Source organism: Cupressus sempervirens, chromosome 11 (genome assembly GCF_028749045.1).
Source record: "Cupressus sempervirens isolate cs-2001-9-10 chromosome 11, ASM2874904v1, whole genome shotgun sequence".
Lineage (NCBI taxonomy): Eukaryota > Viridiplantae > Streptophyta > Pinopsida > Cupressales > Cupressaceae > Cupressus > Cupressus sempervirens.
Window position 1 is genome coordinate 695,630,388 of NC_143128.1, and position 21,238 is coordinate 695,651,625.

A 21,238-nucleotide genomic window follows, 5' to 3' on the forward strand; every position below is an offset into this window, starting at 1 on the left:
CTATCATCTCAGTGTGAAGGGGAGAATGGTCAAAAATTATCTACACAGGAGACTCTGGAGCAGGTGCTTTAGACAATATATTTTTTTTAAAAATCTGCCCTCTCATTCTAGGACTTCTCCGCAAAGGAGTCTCTTCTTGTACTATTGTCTTTTTCCTACTTTTCTATTTCGGTATCACTACTGTAGGAACCTTCTTTGTTTTCTTCTGTTTCTTAATTGCAGGACTATGTTTTTGTTGAGAAGCTGTTTCTTCTAGTGACTTCCATTTCCTTTTAGCTTGACTAGTAGTGGGTTTAGGGATGTCCTATTCAGGTGCAGGCACATTCTCTTGAGTGGAAGCAAACTGTTTCAGCTCCCTTAATATTTTATTTTGCATGCTCACTACTGGGAACTATGTTTTCCTCACCTTGTCATTCACTAGGGTCAACTTGGGGTTGTAGGGTTTTAAATTTGATAAAGTCATCCCATGTCAAAGGGGATACATCCCTAAGAGACCTTTCTATTAACAACTTAATCAAGGCATGGTGAGTGACAGAATTATCTTTCCCTTTTTGAGTCTCTTCCACACTAATACAGAGCATATTATACAAAAAATTTGGAAGATTCTTGGCAATATTGTGCCTTATACAACTAAGCAACTTAAAATGGTGTGCATGTAAGTGAGAAAATCTGCCTTCACAAGTAAAATACCTGATGACATGCATTGCTAGGTTAGGGTATGGAGGCGGATAAGACAATCTCTTGCACCCCTACTTTGTAACATCTAATGGAGGGTCATGTGGGGTAGTGAACTGGGCCCTTGCTGACCTAGCATCATGCAAGCTCAGATAATGCGCTCCAACAAGAGGCAACCCTGTTACTTCTATAATTTGTTCTTCTGTTGCAATTACTGTCAAACCAAACCCCACATAGAAGCTTCACCTTCATCAAATGTCCTGGTGAATTCTACAACTGCTTCTTCATCATATGCTATTAAATTCAAACAATAACCTAACCACCCGCATGCATTGAATCTTCTTACTGATTCTACATCAGAGAGCAACAAAATGAGCTTGACCAGCTCTTTTCTCTGTAATCCTCCTCCCACTTCTTGATACGTTTGCTACTCTATTTCCCTCTCCCTTTCTAAATGAAAACTTCAAAACTCTGCGTTATTTCTCAGATGCTTCACCACTTCTTTTTGGGAACATTAATTGCCATAACCAATTGTTATGTGCCATAATTGAACTTTAGGTAAAAGAAAATCATGAATTTGCATGGAAATCATCTGAAAACATGGTTCAAATGCCAAAAAAAAATTTAAATAAGTCACATCATGGCTTAGCACAAAATTTTTTGAACGAACAAAGAAAAAATCATTCAGAAAGTGGGAGTACAACACTTGACATGGCATACTTATGGCAAAAAATTCTCATTAATAAAGGGTAATGCCAAGATTTTTGAAAATCATCACAATTAATTAGGCATGTCATTAGATAGTACAACACTCCCCTACCCCCTACTAATTTTACGAAAAGTGTCCTCATGTGTTAGACTAGTATGAGTTAGGGACAGGAATACGCCGTAATGATAGAAACTATGTAGTATTATATATAATTAACAAAATCTGCAACTTATAAATGAATAATAGTTTGAACATGTTTATACCTGCCAAGTGGATTGTCACATGCTTCAAAAAAAAAGGTGGCAGGAATAATGTAAATGGCAGAATCCATCAGCATGTGCATATTTGATTGAAAACAAAAAAATGTAAGTACGTAGAAAGTGTGTGGATGGAAGATTAAGAAATGGAGTGAGGTGGGTGGATGGAAGATTAAGATATGAATGGAAAGGAATATCATGAAAAGAAAATGGACTTTATGCAAACATAAAGTTATTATTATGGACATGCAAATTAGAATTAATGTTGAAGAGGAGCAGGAAGAAGGTTTTCACCTTTGGCTGCAGGAAGAGATACTTGAGTTGTTGTTGGATCCGGTTGTTCAAACTATTGCATGAAGTCAGCTTTTGTTTGATGCTATTTGTAAAGTTTAAGTCAATGACCATTGATCAGTATTTTGAAAGGCATATCATCAATTGTGGTTAGTTGAACTATTCCATTGTTAAAGACATGGATGATTTGATATGGTCCTAACCATTGCATCTGCAGCTTCCCTGGCATATCCTTAAAGCAGGAATCATACAATAATGCCCAATCACCAGCTTTGAACTATTTGTTGAGGATATGAGAATCATGCCAATGTTTTCTATATTTTTGCACCAGTTCAGTGTGTTCTAAAGTGATCTTGCGCATTTCATCCAAAGAATTAAGATGCAGGAGATGTTCTCTTTGTGCTGCAGGAAGATCAATATCTAAGGTCAAGGCTGTTCTTAAAGTCTTGTGTTCAAATTCAATTGGAAGCATTGCCACTTTCCCATACAAAAGCTCAGATGGTGTGAATCTGATAGTGGTTTTCCAAGTTATTCTGTAAGCCCAAACAACTTCTTGTAATCGGCTGGTCCAATCCTGATGATGCAAATGGACTATTTTAGTTAGAATATTTTCCAGCTCACGGTTGGTAACTTCTGCTTTTCCATTGGCTTGTGGATGATAAGGACTGGATCTGCGATGCCTAATGTTATACTGTTTCATCAATTATAAAATTAGGTTGGAAGTAAACTGTGTGCCTTGATTAGTAACCAATTCTTTAAGAACTCCATAACGTGTAAAAATCTCTTCATACAGGAATTTAGCAACTTTTTCATCACGGGCATGTTTCATAGCCTTAACCTCAACCCATTTGGTTAGGTAGTCAGTACAAACCAGAATATAAGACTTCTCATTGGATGGAGGATCAATAGGATCGATGAAGTCCATTCCCCATTTGTCAAATGGTGTTAAAACCACTTGAGGATTCAGAGGCATTTCATCTTTTTTGGTTGGGTGACCCATTCTTTGGCATTGGTCACACTTCCTTGTATAATTGGTTGCATCTTTATGAAGGGTAGGCCAATAGTAACCAGTGGCTAAGATTTTGAAAGCTGTTCTTTTGGCTGCAAAATGTCCTCCGTAGGGCTGATTATGACATGCATGCAAAATATCATATGTCTCATCTTCTCTTACAGATCTATGCATAACTTGATCAGGTCCAGTATAGAATAGAAAATTGTATATCCATGAGAAATGGAAGCTTTTCTATATTAGCAGCTTTCTCTCCTTATAAGAAAAATGCCCTGGTGTCTTATTAGTTGCAATGTAGTTAGCAATATTTGCATACCATGGAACTTTGATAGCAATATGAAACAAATGTTCATCTGGAAATGCATCATCTACCAGAGTAGTGTCAGTATCATGATGATTGATTCTTGACAAATAATAAACTATGACATTTGTTTTTCCAGGCTTATCTACTATGGTTATGTCAAATTCTTGTAACAATAGTAACCATCTTGCTAACCTACCAGTTATAGCAAGTTTGTTCATGAGATATTTGATTATTGCATGATCAGTATGAACATAGATAGGATAACCTATAATGTAATGCCAAAATATATTTAGAGCATAGACTACTACTAACAATTCTTTTTCAATCACTATGTAATTCATTTCTAGACCATGAAGACTCTTACTAATATAATAAATGGCATTCTCAAGATTTGAGTGTTTCTGTACTAAAACTGCACCTATAGCATAATCAGGAGCATCTGTATATATGTGAAAAGGTAGGTTCCAATCAGGGCCTTGTAAAATTGGGGCTGTGATCAAAAGTTGCTTAAGTTGTAGGAAAGCTTTATCACACTCAAGTGTCCAATTGAATTCAGCTTCTTTTGTGAGTAACTTGTACAAGGGACTGGCTATTTTACTGAAGTCTTTTATAAAATGCCAGTAATATATAGCATGTCCCAGAAAAAATCTAACATCTTTTAATTTAGTGGGTATGGGTAATGTTTGAATTACCTCAATTTTACCTGGGTCTACTTGTATACCTACAATAGATATGAAATGACCAAGTACCACACCCTCTTGCATGAGCATGAAACACTTTTCACTATTTAGTGCCAAATTATGTTCTTGACATCTTACCAAAACTTTTTCAAGATTTATCATTGCTTCTTCAAAAAAAACTCCAAATGGTGTAAAGTCATCCATATAGATTTCCATACAATCATGTGATATATTAGCAAATACTAATTACAGCCCGTTGAAACATTGCAGGAGCGTTATAAAGACCAAATAGTAAAATAGAGTATGCAAAAGTACCCCATGGATAGGTAAATGTAGTTTTGTCTTGGTCTTCAAGGGCAATACTGATTTGATTATAGCCACTGTATCCATCTAAAAAGGAGAAGTACTTGTTTCCAACTACTGTATCCAAAAATTGATCTATGAAGGGTAAAGGAAAATGATCCTTTTTAGTAGCCTTATTCAACTCCCTATAATCTACACAAATTCTCCATTTTCCTCCTTTCTTAGGTACTATAACCAGCGGTGATACCCATTTACTATCAGATATAGGATAGATAAAGCTAGCATCAAGCAGTTTCTGCAATTCTATTTTGACTATTTCTCTGAGGCTTGGATTTATCCTCCTTTGAGGTTGATGAAGTGGTAGACAACCTTCATTAATGTATATTCTATGGGTACACAGTGTAGGGCTTAATCCTTTCATATCATCATAATCCTAAGCAAAAGTCTTCTCATGCTTCTGAAGCAATTCTTTTAATTGTTCCATCTGTACAGATGTCAGTTTGGGGTTAACATGTAGTTTATGGCCTTTACTCAATTCAATAGGAATAGTGGATTCTACCATAGCAATTTCAGAGATTAGGCTTCCTTCTAATTTATAGGGAAGTAGTGAACAAAGATTTGCAGGTTCCTTAAGTAAAGTAAAAGTTGTATGACACTCCTCATACGTAATCAATTCTAATACAGAGCTTTCAGACACATCTTTTCCTACCACATAGGTGTTGGTAAGGATGCTTTGGATTATTGAATCTTTTTCTTGCAACTTTAGAAAAGATTTCCTATGTAACATCATAAGTTGTACTATGAAATTTATCTCTTCTTCTTCATCTCCTAAATTTGGCCAAAAAGATGTACTCAAATCTGGTAATGGTTGTGCAGGAGGATATAGATCAAATTGCTTGGTTGCTTGGCCATTTGATATGGTCATATTCCCTGATCTGCAATTTATGTTTGCATCAGCTATGGCCAACCATAGTCTACCTAGAATGACAGGATAGCCAGATAGGTTTACTTTAGGGGACAAAATCATGAAGTCCATAGGATATTCTAGGGAATCTAAGGTCACAACAATATTTTCTATCATTCCATTAGGAATGACAGTGGAACTATATGCAAGCTGTAGAATAGTTGGTGTGGGCCTTAATCCTTCTATTTGTAACTTCTTCATGGTTTCTTTAGTCATCACATTTATAGCAACTCCTAAATCTATTAAGGCATTTTTAATAAACTGACCATTTATGCTGACACTTACTATTGGACTCCCTGGGTCAGAATATTTTGGTGAAATCACTCTTCCTAACATGATATCATCTAAATGTCCAACAACATGAACTGTGGTAGGATCCTTCTTCTTCCTTCCAGGTTTCTTTAGAAAAGCTTCCCTTATAGCTTTTTCATAAGCAAGAATGTCCTTAATAACTTGAAACAAAGGTATTTGGACATGCATATTCTTCAACTAATTAACAATGTCAAAGGGTTGTTCCTTGCTTTGTTCAGGTTCCTTTTGTATTACTTGGTCTAGAAAAGGAGGCTCTACTGCTGGTTGATCTCAACAGGCTCATCAACCAAAGGTTTTGATGTTGTAGGAGAGTCTGATACTTCAGTTATAAGAGGTGGCTTTGGTGCTGGTAAGGTCATTCCAGATCTCAAATGTATATTTGTGACATCTAGGGCATAAGCAGGGTACTACTGGGTATCAGTACTATACATGGGCTGTTGTGGTTTGCTATTTGGATTTGGTTGAGGCTGTACAAGTAGCTATGTTTTCTTTTGAGGTCCACTATTTGTAGGTGGTGGCATTAAAGTAGGTTTTTGAGCTGGAGGGGGTAATTGTAGAACACCAATATTTTGGTTAGGCCATTGTTGAGATCCCTTCCATTGGTTTAGAGATTGCCAATTCCATTGGTTTAGAGATTGTCAATTCCCTTGGGGTGGTTTCCATTGGTTCTGCTGGTTCTGGGGCCATTGGTTATTCTGCTAGTTAGGCCAAGGTTGTTGGAAATTTTGAGACCATTGAGTATATTGTGAGTTATTTTGCCAAGCATTATTCCAATTGGGTTGGTTTTGTGGAGGACCTTGGGTATTGTAGTTTTGCCATTGATTACCATATGAATTTGAATTTTGCAAGGGGTCTTGAGGCATACCTTGACGTTGAGCCCATGGTCGGTGTTGAGAAATAAAGAATACTTGCTCATCATCCTCATCTATCTTTACATATTCAGTTGGAAGATGCTAGTTCTCCATGCTTGCAACCAATTTACAGTGGCAATCCTTCTTTTGCTTTCAGCAATGAGGATAGTACTCAGCTAGTTGTAACTCATCCTCTTCTTTCTTCTTCTTTGCAGTCATTGTATCCAACTGTGTAGCAACATCATTACTGATGTCTTGTTTGAAATCTAACAAAAAATTGGATATTTCAAGTTTTGAAATCCTTGACTAATTCTTTTTGTAATCGTAGAACAGGGTCCTCGACCTTTCTTCATGGTTTACCTTGAGTAGTTCTAACATATCTTTTTGAGGTCATCCCATTGAGCTTGATATACATCTCCACTAGTCATCAGGTCTAATGCTTCCAAATAGTCTTCATTCACTCCTCTTAGAAAGACTAGTTTTTGAGAATCTTCAGACAATGTGTGCTGAGGATTCTTTTGTAGTGTATATAAAAATTGAGAAACATAGTCTTCTAGTGTCTCTTCCTCCTTCTGTGATATCCTAAAGATATCATCTCCTCTTGTGCTAGATGCTTTCCAATATTCTTTATATTTTTTTCCAAAAATAAGGCTTGCATTTCATCCCAATTTACAGCTACATTGGCTCCTAAGCCCATGAACCATCGTAAAGCTAATTCTTTCAATGTGGCTGGAAATAATTTAAGCTTATGGGCTTTAGTGTTGTAGTCAAAACTATGACAAAGGATGTCAAACTCAAACAAGAAGGTATTAATGTCTTTAGTTGCAAGGCCATAGAACTTTGAAAGAGCAGTGGGAGGTATATTCTTGAGATTGGCATTGGTTATGAGACTTGGAAGTGGAAATGGAAAAGTGGGTTGTGCCATGACTGGTGGGACTGGATTATGAGGTTGCTGCTGAAAAAGAATGTTAGGCACTAGGTGATTAACAACTGGTGGATTTGAGGTAGTGTTATCAAGAAAACTGGTCAATATTTCAGTGAAAGGTTGGAGACCATATATATCTAGGGATTCAACTCTTGATGATGATACTATGGGGAAAATAGGACTTGCATCTTCAAAGGGCAACTCAACTTCTTCATTCAAATTAACAGATCCTTGTGGAAGAAATTTGCCATATTCATCTCGTCATCTTCCTCTGCGATGCATGCAACTAAAATTTTCACACTGGTAAAAAGAACTTAATCTAAAAACTATGACTCAAAAATGCTCCTAGCTTGACACCATCCCCAGAAATAGTGCTAAAAATGAACTGCCTCACAATAGGTGTTCCATAGTCATGTGCTAGGCCTGGCTTAGGAATAATCTATTCAAGCTAAGGACTACTTTTCCCCTATCATGAGGTGCATTTAGATTGTTAACCCAGGGATGTATACTTGAAATGGTCGGCACAGTATGTGTACTAGGTACCTTGATGAGTCATTATGCTTGTGGTGCAGGAAAGTAAAAATGCAAAGGAATTAACTCATCCATCTTGACTCATCCATTAGACTATTCTCGCAGATGCTATAGGAATGTTCATGAAGTGTGATGCTACAGGAAGGAATTAACTAGCTACGTCTTACTTAAAATACTGCTAATGCTTAGTAAAATGAATCTATTCTATCCTAATCTAATCCACCTTCCAAGTGGGCCCCCTTGGTTGGCTTCTCTAATCTACCAACGTAGGATAGAAACTAAAGAGAACTAATTCATTTCATTAATCAGTCATTACATAATTCAGAATTGTAAAACATAACTGCAACAAACTATGAATCAGTGTTCTCTCTTACTCGATAAAACTTATCAAAAACCAAAAACTAAAAAACTTCACACACAGGAGTCGATCCCAACATATATAAGGAATCTACTCTTTATTACATAATAGAAAAGTAACTATCCTAAGTTAAGTCCGCAGGAGAGAATATAGGAGAACAACTGAAAGCGAAAAGGAAGGATAATGGAATTGAGGAGGGAGCAATGAAGTTGCGGCATCTGCTTGTTACAATGTAAATGCAGAGAAGGTAATGGCTCATAAAAACTCCTCCTTATTTTCTGCCATGCTTCTTGGAGTGGTTATAACTTCCTTTTCGTGGTTGTTCCTTGATGCTCATTTCTCCTTGAATGCTATCGGCAACCAACTTCTGGATTCTTCCACTCATCCTTTAATCCTTATCATCAAGTTAGTTATGATATAAGACATATTTGCAAATAAACATCCATCAAACTAAATTCAAGCATAAGAATGCACATTTGGATATTTATATGAAATACTGCATATTAGATATAATTTAAGCAAAAGATGACATAGTTTTTCTACCCCATAAATCATCAAAGGTTTATCAAGCATAGGCTTATAAGTGTTAAAACAAGGATAAACGGAGTATCATAAAGTATCTTAAACATAACAAAATAAAGGAATTTTTTAGAATCATCAATAAGTATATAAAGAGGCCCTCTATTAGGTTCACCCTCTTTAGTGAGGATATCCCAAGAGGTTCTACTATTTGAAATAGTTTCTTAAAAGCCAAGGACTTGGCTAACTCAAAAGTCTCCTGGAAGCTGGGTAATGGGGAGGACATTCTATTCTAGTTTGACAATTGGCTTTCTTAGGCCCCCCTTATGAACAACCCTAGCTATGGGTTTTTGGCTAATGATTACATCTACCTTTATGGGCACAAAGACAATAATTATAGGACCAAATAGGGTTGGAGGGACCTTTCTATTATCTCAAATGACCTCAAACCAATCATGATCATGCTTAATTCCTTGTCCCTTAGCAACAATAAGGATGAACTGGTTTGGAGGGATAATGCCAATGGGGTCTATTCGATTGCCTCTGGGTACTCTTCTTTATGGAGCTTAAAAGAGACTCCCCTTTGGTCGAGGGCTTGGATCCTTGGCCTCACACCAAAAGTCAACATGTTTCTCTAGTTGGCTCTTTAGGACAAAACTCTAACCCAAGAAAATCTTATCAAAAGAGGTCATATTTTGCCCAACAAATGTGTTTTGTGTAAAGAAGAGTCAAAGACAAACAACCATATGTTCATCCATTTTTCTTTCTCTAGGATAGTTTGGGGCATCCTCGCCCAGGACTTAGGCCACAGCTACTGCATTCCTTCTAACCTTCTAGAGTTTTTTTGTCAATGGCATGGCTTGTTCAATGAGACTATCTTGCAGGAATTAGCTATTGGATCCTGGCCCATTTTTGTTGGAGCATATGAAAGGAGAGAAATAATTGGATTTTCAAAGATAGGGAGGAACTAACTTTAGTTGTTGGGAGGAATATTTTCAGTAACATAAAGGAAAACTTTTCTATAAGGAAGGGGGGAGATTTTGTGATAGGAGGCAAGAAAAAGGAGAAGGTAAAATACAGATTGAGGAAAAGACAGGAAGCCAAGTGGCTTCTCCCCCTTGAAGGCTGGCACAAAGCCAACTTTGACGGAGACTCCAATGGCAACCCTGGCTCCTCAGGTAATGGAGGTGTGATAAGGAATGAAAATGGAGATAGTATTGCAGCTTTTTCTCTCCCACTGGGATTCCAAACTAATCATTTTATGGAAGCGAACACCACCTGCAATGTTGTAAAATTGGCTTTTGAAATTGGTGTTACCAATTTATGGCTCAAAGGGGACACAAATAACATTATAAAGTGCATCATAGGAAACTCACATTCATCATGGATGATTGTAAATCTAATTGATGAGACACGTGAGACCCTCACCAAATTTAATAGAATCCATGTCATTCATATCTTTCAAGAAGCAAACTCGATTGTCGACAGGTTTGCGAACATTGGGGTTGACGCAGACCAAAAAATGACTTGGCATGCCAGAATTTGTTTGCTGGCAGACATTAAAATTTTGATTGACTTGGACAAAATCCAAGGAAGTATGGAGAAAATCAAGTTATAATTATGATTATGAAGGTTTTAAGAAATAAGGGTACTTTTCAAAATGGAAGCATGGGAAATCATAATTGTAGTGACTCATTATTGATTAATCGACACACTTTGTGGGTTGTTTTTTGCACTCAATTTTGAAGCAATAGTAGGGCTATTTTTCTCTATTTATTGCTTACTCTCAGAGGTCCCTTTTAGTCACAAAGTGAGAGCACATGAGTAAAGAGGGTGTGCAGTGTGCAGAAATGGTAGGCAAAAGGTGCAGAAAGGAGTTAGTGGGAAATTTTGAGAAGTGGAGAAGGAGAAAGTGTGGGAAAAGCTAGAAGAGGGTGGGGTTACTAGTTATATCATGAAGCTGCATGGATTTGATCAGGAGGTGACCAAAAGTATGGTGGGGTCCTGGAAGGATGGTAGGGTGAAGGTGAATGGGGTCTACTTTCGGATAACAGAGGAGGTGATTGTGACTGTCACCAAAATCCCTATCTAGAGTTTTAAATTCTTTAGGGATAAGAAGCTCTTGGCTAATACAAATAGGGAATTTAAGGAGAGTGAGAAGGAACTAAAGGTGCTAAGAAAGATTGACACCTACTATGTCCCTGACTCCATGAAGAAGCATTGGAGGTATGTTTTGAGAGATGTTATCAAGTACATCATGTTGGACCCTAGGTTTGATAGAGCTTGTACCCACCACTTTGTTATATTGAATCATTTTTGACATAATATTAATATTTATTTTCCATATTATCTATTAACCTCTATGTGCAAGGTGGTGGACAGCTTCAAAAAGAAGCCCATTGCAAATTTGGCTCTACACGAGGCGCTATTGTTGCTTATCCATGAGCACTTCAAGCCTCAGACTATAAGCATTGCTCCCCCTCAGGAAGAGAATGTGGAGTCTGGTAGTTCTAGTTACTCCTCTGATTCAAAAGATATATAGAGCCTCAGCTTTGAGGATGGAGGGATCTCTTCTTCGAGGAAATTAGCGACCCACCAAGCTAAAAAATTTCCCTCCCCCATAACCCCTCGCAGAAAAAGCCCTAGGGATCATGGGAAGAAGCCTCCTGAGAAGGATGAGGAGGGAGACAACAATGATGAGGAGGAGCTAGAGTTTGTGGAGGTGGTTAAGAAGATGCAAGAGGAAATTAAGGATGAAAGTGGAAGGAAGAAATGCAAGAGGGAGAATTTGGAGGAAGTGTGCTCTCAGTTTGAGGAGGCATCAGTACTGCCCCTATCTCTTTTCCACCTTCAAGCCGAACCTAAGGAGCAAAAAGAGGAGAATGTAGGGAATGTAGGAGGAGAAGTGCAGGTCAATGATAGGAGTAAATCTTGGAAAAACTTTAATGTCAAAAATTCGAAGATGGGAATCTTTAGGGAGGCCATGAATCCCCAAATCCTTGTGGAAAATCAAGATGAACCGTGGTTGGAAGAACTCATTGACCCGATGATAGTGGCTATTTTGGACAGAGCCAAGGAGATAGGGATGAACCTTTTGAATAATGCTCATAACAGTATGATTGACAATTTTAGATTAATCAAATGGCTTTTCCATGAGCTGGAGGAGATCAAAGAACAAGTGAGACATATTGAGGCAACAAGGAATGGGATGGATGCTAACAGGAGGACAGATTCGGCTGATAGGCTCAGTCTAGCAGAAAGAAGGATACACAACTTGGAGAACTACAATCAAAACCTTGTGAATAAGATGTTCTCTTTGTTAGGCTCCATTAAAAACAACATCATCTCTCTTACAGGTTGGATCAAAGACAGAGAAATGCAGGATGATGAGGAAGGAAAAGATAGGGAAGAAGCCAAAACGGAGGATGACTATACAAAGGACAACACCATTCCTGATTAGGACCAGGGGGACCAAAGGGCACAACAGCTGGAAGCGAAGGAGAATCAACTAGCCTTCAAGGTCGCTCAGGTTATGCAAGAGCTAGAGCGAAAGAATGAGGAATAACTCTCGCATATTCTTTTGTTTTTCTATGTCTTTTGGCTTTTGTTCTAGCTTTAGGCTGTGGTAATACTTGTCTATTTTCCTTGTCTTTTCTCAGGACTTTACTTTTTGGCTAGGCTTTATGCTTATTATCAGCCTCTAAACTTTTTGGCTAGGCTTTCCCTATAAAACTTGTTTATCTAATCCAAAACAATGTAAAATTAATTGTTTAGGGTGGCATAATGTGTGTCAAGAAGAAGAAAATTCCCTACAACTAATTATTCATGGTGGAAAATTTAGCCCCTCTAGATCAGACAATCCATCCTTACCTCTAGTTTGTATTTCCAATGGGGTGTGCCTAAATGCTAGTGGATATTAGGTGATAGACCATTCACTTTCTATGGTTCCCTAGATTTTTCAAGGGACTTGGCATTTCTTTAGAACTATGGGCCCAAGAATAGTTTAGAGAAGGATGTAGATATGGTGATCAAGAAGAAGAGATGGAAAGGTGAACTAGTGGGACACTCGAATCTGCATACTTTATCTAGGTATCTTCCATCTATATCTCATGGGGATATTGGGTCAAAAATTCTTTTGATAGATTCAATGGTTGAAAAAATCATGAAAGACTTTTCTCTAGACCTAGTTGGTAGGTTTCTATCTTATCAACCTACCATTGATATGGTGAGAAAAAGTGTTTCTAACACATAGAAACTTAAGGGTTCTATTGAGGTTTTGAGCATGGCAAGATATTTGTTCCTATTACAATTTTCCAACATGATGATGATAGAAACAAGATCTTGGTGGGAATGTGGAGAGCTGGTCAACACAATCTCATATTATCCAAATGGAAACCTGGCTTCAATCCTTTTGATAATCTTTAGTGGATGGCCTCAGTCTAGATTAGGCTATCTATTCTACCTTTGGTGTTTTGGGATGAGAAAATCTTCAAGTGGATTGGGGATTCCTTTGGTTTCTTCATTAAAGTGGATGTTGTCACCCTTTGCAAGTCCAAATTATAATTTTCTGGGAACTATGTGAGTTTGGTTGTTAACTAAACCCTCCCTAGTAGTATTGCCTTAAAATGTAAATAGGAAACTTGGAGACAAGTTATTAGTTATAAAAAAGTTGACATATATAGCCAAAGGTATAAGAAATATGGAATTGTTGTCATAGAATGTAAGCCTTATGAGAATAAGGAAGAAACTTATAATGGGAAGGAAGTTATCAAGGAAGGAAGTACATTAGAAGAAATTTAGGGATGTTCCTTAGGGACAAGCCAAGTTCCTTAGAATGGGAAGAATGTTGACAAGGAAGTGAGTGCAACAAATGATGTTCAGGGGTGTTCCTTTGGGACGAGCTAGGTTCCTACCCTCCCATCAACAAAAGAAAAGGAAAGATAGACCAAATAGATGGTGAGATCTCAACCACATAAACTCTAGTGAAAATTTTCATCTTAATGGAGAAGGATCCTCTCAAAGGTTTTGAGGATGGTGAATTTTGGGTTGATATTGTATTGGGGGAAGGGCCCTTTAACCATAGCCATAAAGGACCCAAAAGAACAACTGAGTAAAAATCTTGATTCATTATAGATAGAAGGCTTGTAGAAGGAAGTATGGATGAGTTTCTCATCTCCATAGGGAACCCTGATGGTTTCCCTCCCATGTATGGAGGATTCATTAGCCTTAGTACTAGATTGCTACTAATGGTGGATGAGGACTAGCAAGAACCTAAGAAGAATGTGTGTGGTGAACATAAGGCAGTTGTGGACTTAGAGACAAGAGTTGGATGACCACCAATAAGATTTGCATGGACAAAGTTTACTTCCCATGATATTTCTCATGGGAGGTAGAAAACCTTGGAAGACATCTAAAGAGGTAGGAAATGAAATTCATTTCATGGAATATTATTGACCTAAATAGCTCAAGGATAGAATTTTTTTTTGAAAATTATGATTGGTAATGATAAGGTAAATATTATCCTTATTCATGAGGTTAAAATGAAGATTTTTTTTTTTATAAGATTGCTAACTACATGTGGAAAGGGGTGAAGTATGTTTGTAGCAAACCTCCTAGTGCATTAGGAGGGATAGCTACAATGTGGAATCCTTATAGACTAAATTGTAGAGAGATCCACTCCCACCCCTTTTTTTGTGGTGGTGGCCTTTAATGATGAAATAAATAATTGGGTGCTCCTAAACTTCTATTTTCCTAACACTAGGGGGAGACTTTAGGTTTGCGGGGAAGCCTTAGTGTGCATGAATAGTTGGAAAAGAACCATATACATTTTTGTTGGGCATTTCAATACCCCCTTATACCCCTTAGAAAAAATGGGTGGTCTTGAAGATTCTCACAAAGTATGAAGGACTTGGAGGGATTTCTTAGAAGAAATGACCTCATTGATGTGGAGTTGTAGGGAGTCTAGTTTTCCTAGTCTAACAATCATCTAGGAAGAAACCTTATCTAGGTTAGACTCAACAAGGTGCCCTTCTCAGCTAATTGGGACATTTTCCCTTATACCTCACTTCATAGCTTCCAAATATCATTCTCAGACCATTCCATGATTTTATTTAAGCAATCCAATACCTAGCACATGAGGAAACCTTTTTGCTATAAGGTCATGTCGCACTTGCATCTACATTTTTGTGATTGCATTAACAACTAGAGGAATAGTTAGATTCATGAGAATTTTATGTTCCAGATAGCAAGGAAGCTTGAAATTATTAGAAGGGAGGTACTTTCTTGGAATAAAACCCCCTTTGGAAATATATTTTAGTAGAAAAAGGAAATTGGAAGTAAGCTTGAATAATTTCAAGAAAGGATGGTTGGAGGATACCTTTAAATTACTAGCCATGTAGAGGAATAAAGTTGGAGAAGGAAATGGAATCAAGTGATTGAAAGAGAGGAAGTATTTAAGAAAAAAAGATCTAGGAGTTAGTGGCTCTTGGAGGGAGATTGGAATACAATATTCTTCCATAGGTTAGTTTCAAAACATAGGAAAAGAAACACAATAAAAAATCCCATTAATAATGTGGAGGAAATTGGGAGATGGACAACTTGATATTCTAAATATATTTACAACCCTGCTCAACCTTAAGTTGACCCGATGGAAGAAAGGGACTTACTAAATATTATACACTTAGTGGTGGATGAACAAACCAACCAAAATCTCCTAAGAAAAGTGACTAAAGTGGAAGTTAGAAAGGAAATCTTTGCTATGGGAGCCTTCGAGGCCCCAGGCCTCGATAGATTTCCTTTGAACTTTTTTTAGGAGTTATGGGAGATTATTAGGTATGATCTTTTGCATGAAACAAAGATTTTTTTAAAGAAATGGTAGAGCTCTTAAAGAGCTAAACCAAACTTTATTAGTTTTGGAGCCAAAGTTTGATGAACCAACTAGGCTGGAGGATTTCAGAGTGATAAACCTTTGCAATAACATCTACAAGATCCTCTCCAAGGGGGTTGTGAACATAATGAAAACTATCTTGGATAAGGAAATTAGCACTAATCATAATGCTTTTGTCCCTAAATGACAAATCATGGACATTGTGATCACCTCTCATAAGGTCCTTCACTCTATGGGGAGGAGTGAGAACCTAGGTATTAAAATGAAGCTTGATATTTCAAAGGCTTATAGATAAGATGAGGAGATAATTTTTTATTAAAATTCTTAGAAAATTTTGGTTTGGGGAGAATTTTATTACTCTTATTGGGGAAATGTTAAACATTGTATAATTCTTAGTTTTGGTTAATGGATCCTAGGGCAGAAGCTCTTTGTGGTTGAGTGGGGACTCTAGCAAGGAGACCCATTATCACCTTATCTATTTACAATGGTTTTGGAGATTCTAGTTAGAAAGCTCTTGTCCATAGCTACTTGATGAGAAATCATGGGGCTTAAACTAACTTCAACCCTCTTGTTTAAGGTGTTACAAAAATTTTTTGATAATAATTTCCTTTATGGAATCTCCTTCATAAGGGAGGCTAAGGCCTAAAAGAAAAAAATGAATAGATACAAAAAGGTGTTAGGATCATACATCAATTACCACAAAAGTAATATCTAATTCTTCAATACAAACCTAGCTCTACAAGAAATTATTACTTGAGAGTTGCAATGTCAGGATGTGAACCTCCCCAACACCTATCTGGGTCTGACCCTTATAATCAAAGAAGTCACCCCTAAATTCTAGAATACTATGGTGGAAAGGATGTAGAGGATGTTGGTAGGCTGGAAAGGTAAGTTTCTAAGAAATGGTGATAGAATTTAACTCATTATAGGGAATCCCTATCTACTTTTTGTCATTATTCAAAATCTCTAGCCTGTTCAAAGATATAATTGAGAAGATCTAGAGGAATTTCCTATGGTCAAGAATAGAGGAGAAGATGAAATTGAGTTTAGTTAGTTGGGAAAGGGTGTGTAGACTTAAGTCCCAAGGGGGTTTGGGCCTAAGGAGAATTAGAGATCTAAATAAATTCCTCATGGTGAGGATTTTTTAGAAATTGACCCAGAATTTGGCCCCTTGGTGGTGAATCATGGGAGCTAAATATTTGGGTGGTAGACATTTTAATCAAGCCCTCTTTAAGAAGGTCTCCCAAGTATATCAAGGATATAAAATAAAATCACCAAGATAAGTAAACACATAAGGGAAGATATTAGATGGAATATTTGAGATGGTAATCTAGTTACAATTTTGGGATGATAGATGAGTGGTTGATGCTCCTCTAATTCACACAAAATTTTATACTCTAAAAGAGCAGGGGATTAATGAGCATGGTGCAAAGGTGATGAATTATATTTGTAACAAGGAGTGGAAGGCTTTTAATATAGAAAAAACATCAAACTTATAGATAAGGCTATGTACGAAGATTTAAGATCCCTTCTCAAAGAGATATGAATTCCTTCCTTCCTGGAGACTAACAAACTTATATGGGAAAAGAACCCATGTGGAGAATTTAGTGTAAAATTGGCCTACAATATCATAATTAGGGAGGTGAGGAACATGGAATGGAAGAATGTTTGGTATTCTAACTTTCTCCCCAAAAATATCTTTTTCTTGTGGTTAGTATTGCACAATGGCATTCTCACTATTGATAATCTTAAGAGGCATGACTTTCAAATGGGAAATTAGTGTGTGTTATACTACAAGGAGGAACATATAATCCCTTATATTTTAATCTATTGCCCCTATTCTATGCAAGTTTGGCAAAGAATCATTGGTGAACTTGGGATCTTGTGGGTTTTTAATAGAGATCTTCACCAATTCATCTTTGGTTGGCAATGACCCTCACACCACCCCTTCATTAAAATGATTTGGAAGGACATCCTCCCTATGTGTTCTTGATCATACAAAATGAGAGGAATAATCATATTTTTAGAGATATAGATACCTTCATGGAAGTGGTTACTTGAATAATGATGGGCATGATAAAGGAGTTTTCTTTAACTTGGAAATGAAACACCCCCCCCCCACCCCCCACCATATTGAGAGGAGTTGGGCAGAAATTTGGGATATCTCTCTACTAATTGAGAAAGATGATAATTCAAGGATCCAAAAATGTTGGACACCAAATGGAAACCACCTTTCCCAAACTAGTGCAAATTCAATGTCAACAGGTCAAGGAGGAAGGGAGTTGTGGCTAGAGGAGTCATTCAAAATGAATAAGGAGTTTGTATTAAGGGGTATTCAAAGAAATGTGGGATAGTCTCAAGTAATGAGGTGGAAGCCTTGGGACTCCTATGGGGGTTGGAGTTAGCACATAATATGAGAATTCAAAATTTGATAATGGATAGAGATTTATTATTAGTAATTAATGTTGTTAAGGGAGATAATAAGATGAGTTGGAATGCCATGTCAATTATTAGAGATGCCTAAATTCTTTTGAATAGGATTAATGAAGTTAAAATTCAACATCTATAAAAGGAGAAAAATCAAGTGATGAATAGCCTAGTGGTGTATGGACATGAAGCTATTATTGATAAAGTTTGGGAAATTGAGTATAATCTTATGAAAATGATTAAATTGGTAGCTTAGAAAGAAGCCTTTTCAAGTAATGATGTCCATTTTAATTTAAAAAAAAAAAGGATGACTAACATCATTATCCATTTTGAGATGGGTACTTCTAGGACAACTAAATTATTACCCAATATGGTGGGATGGGCCATAATAATGCTAACTTTAGTGGAAGTGCTAGCATAGATATAAATTATTATGGAGTTACATCTACATTTAATTTGGCAATTATAACTTGTGATGGGAAACATAAGCTTAGTAATCAATGCAAGACTTGGGATGATATTCATCTACATCCAAGAAAGGTACTTTCTAGATTTCATGGAAAACTTTTATGGGGGCATTATGAAAAATTTATGACATAGCCACCAAGGAAAAAAATTAATCCAAACTAAACTATGTGAAAATTGAGTGTTTTGTGAATATTTTTGGCTTTGACATTTTCAAGTTGCATTGTTTAGTGGGTGAAGGCTTGGCTCTAGCTTTTTTGGGTAGACTATTGAAATTGATGAAGGATATGAAAATTGAGCTAAACTAGGGAGAGGAGAACCTAATCATTGAGCTTGGGGAGGATGAAGTTGTATATGAGCAATGTTAGTATGCTAATAGAAACTAAATTTAAATAAAGCTTCTACAAACTAAACAAAATTCATAAACTTCAAGATAGACTAAGATGAACTCTCAATTGAGAATATGAGCCATTAATGGACTCTCTCAATGAGAAGCTCTCTTGTTGAGTGGCTTTGTCTAAATGGATAGGATGTATGCTCAATATGCTTCCAAAGGCTTCAATGGATGATTGTGGATTTTTGGTGTGGATAGATGGCTTTAGTATGGATTTGGATCTCAAAATAGCATTATAACTTTACTTCATGGATTGTGTTATTTTGCAAAGGGGAAGGATCCAATTTATAGGCAAGAGGCTTGAGGGATTGAGGGCTAAGATGCAAGGATGGGAAAAAGCTTATGGAAGGCTCAGATTGCATGAGAGGAGAGCACATGGATTGTGCTTCCTTATAGCCAATCAAGGAGTGACACATGTCACATGGTGAGAGGATGGAGGAAAGGGCAAGGATGAGTCAACAAAGGAGGCTCAAGAGATAAAATCTTCATAAAGACCCTCATAATGACTTGTAAGAGCAATAAAAGGGCTTGTAAGAGTCTTTTATGACCTAGTGGACTTCATAAAGTTTTATGGTTGAGATATTTTGAGGGTGATGAGAGCAAATTCGACTTGGACTTGATTAGAAATGTTTTAAGCTTGTTTAGGCTTGTGCAAATGATTAGAGGATGGATTAGGATGGTTTAGGATTAGCTTAAGGATAGGCAAGTGGATGGCATTTAATGAGGGTGGGTGAAAGAAGAGATATTTGTTAACTTTGGCTTGGGTTAGTAAGTTTTAACCCATGTTTAGGGAATGTGACAAGGTTAGGAGGGGATTAGGATTAGGTTTAAAGACATCTTCTAGAAGATTCTAGATTTTGGATGAGGATAAAGACTTTCTAGAATAGTCTAGAATTTCCTAGGATGAGGATGAAGACTTTCTAGAAGAGTCTAGAACTTCTTAAGGTGAGGATAAATTAGATTTTTAGGAAATAAATAAAGTTTTATTTATTTCAAGGGTTTGGGTTGAGGAGATATTTATTAAAACTTTTTTAATAAACATGAGGATTAATATTTAATTTTAATTAAATATTTTGAGTTGGGGTTAGGGGTAGGAAATGATGAGATTAGCCTTTAATCGAAATTAAAGAAGGATTAGAAGATTTTGGAAGAGGTTATTGGTCATAAGGAAATTGGCCAATTTTTGGGCAAAAAATAAATTTTTTTATTTATTTTAGGATTTTTGGTCAATTTATTAATTAAACAATTAATAAATAAGGAAATAATGTTTAAATAAGATTTAAACATTTTTGGGAGGGATTCCTTAATTAAATATTTTTAATTAAGATAAAGGGATTTAATGGCATAAAAATTAATTAATTAATTAAATAATTAATTAATTAATAAATGATGATGTCATCAGGACTTTTTCAGAAAATAAAAATACTTTATTTTCTAAAGGTTTTTAGGTGTCTACATTTTGCCCCTCTTTGATGTGATGCCGCAAGTGGCATGGCATCAAAGATAAGAAAATAAGATGCCCAAGGCTAGAGCAGAAGAGGAGAGAATGGACTGTGAGATGCCCCCTCAAGAAGGCAGCGGGGAGAGAAAGTGAGGCTCGATGGCTTCTTGAAAAGTACAAGAATATGGGATGAGCAAGGAGACTTAGATTGGCAAAGAGAAGGGGCTGAATTAGCTCAAACTCTCACTATGGGAGAATGATAAAGGAGAATCAGAGGCACAAGAGGAAGCAAGCTTAAGATCTCAGGGATTACAGAGGATGAAGGAGCAGAGCACTATAAAAAGGAATCCAGGATAGGGAGATGGATGAGGGGATTATAAAGCTGATGGAACAGGATTTCAAAGAGTTAGATTGGTGGAAGATGGGTTTCGGAGATCCCTAGGACTAGGATTGTGGATCTCGAAAGATGAGGCTTGGTGGGTTGATTTGGATTGGTGGATCCCTAAGACTAGGATTGTGGATCCCTAAAGCTAAGAGTGATGAGTGATTCAAAGAGATACTGATGCATCAGCTAGGGTAGGAGAGACAGATGCTGGATATGGGTGGGGGATAATGGAGATGAAGGAAAACCATTGAAGCTTTTTGAGCAGGGGGATACTTCAAAAAGAAGTACCACCATGTAGTTGAGCACTAGATTTGCTATAGGACTGTTGGTTAATTGCCAAGGTTACCAAGAACATCAAGGCCTTTTTACCAACTGTCCAAAGGACTGACAAACTAACACAAAACAAACACGCAAGGATTGCCCCAACATCACACATGAATCCAAGAGGAAGCAGTGTGGAACCGACACTGGGTAACCCACAAGCAGAAAAGAAAAACAAATGAAAGACCTGATCAATACCTTACGCTCTAATTGCCCCATTCGCAGCATACC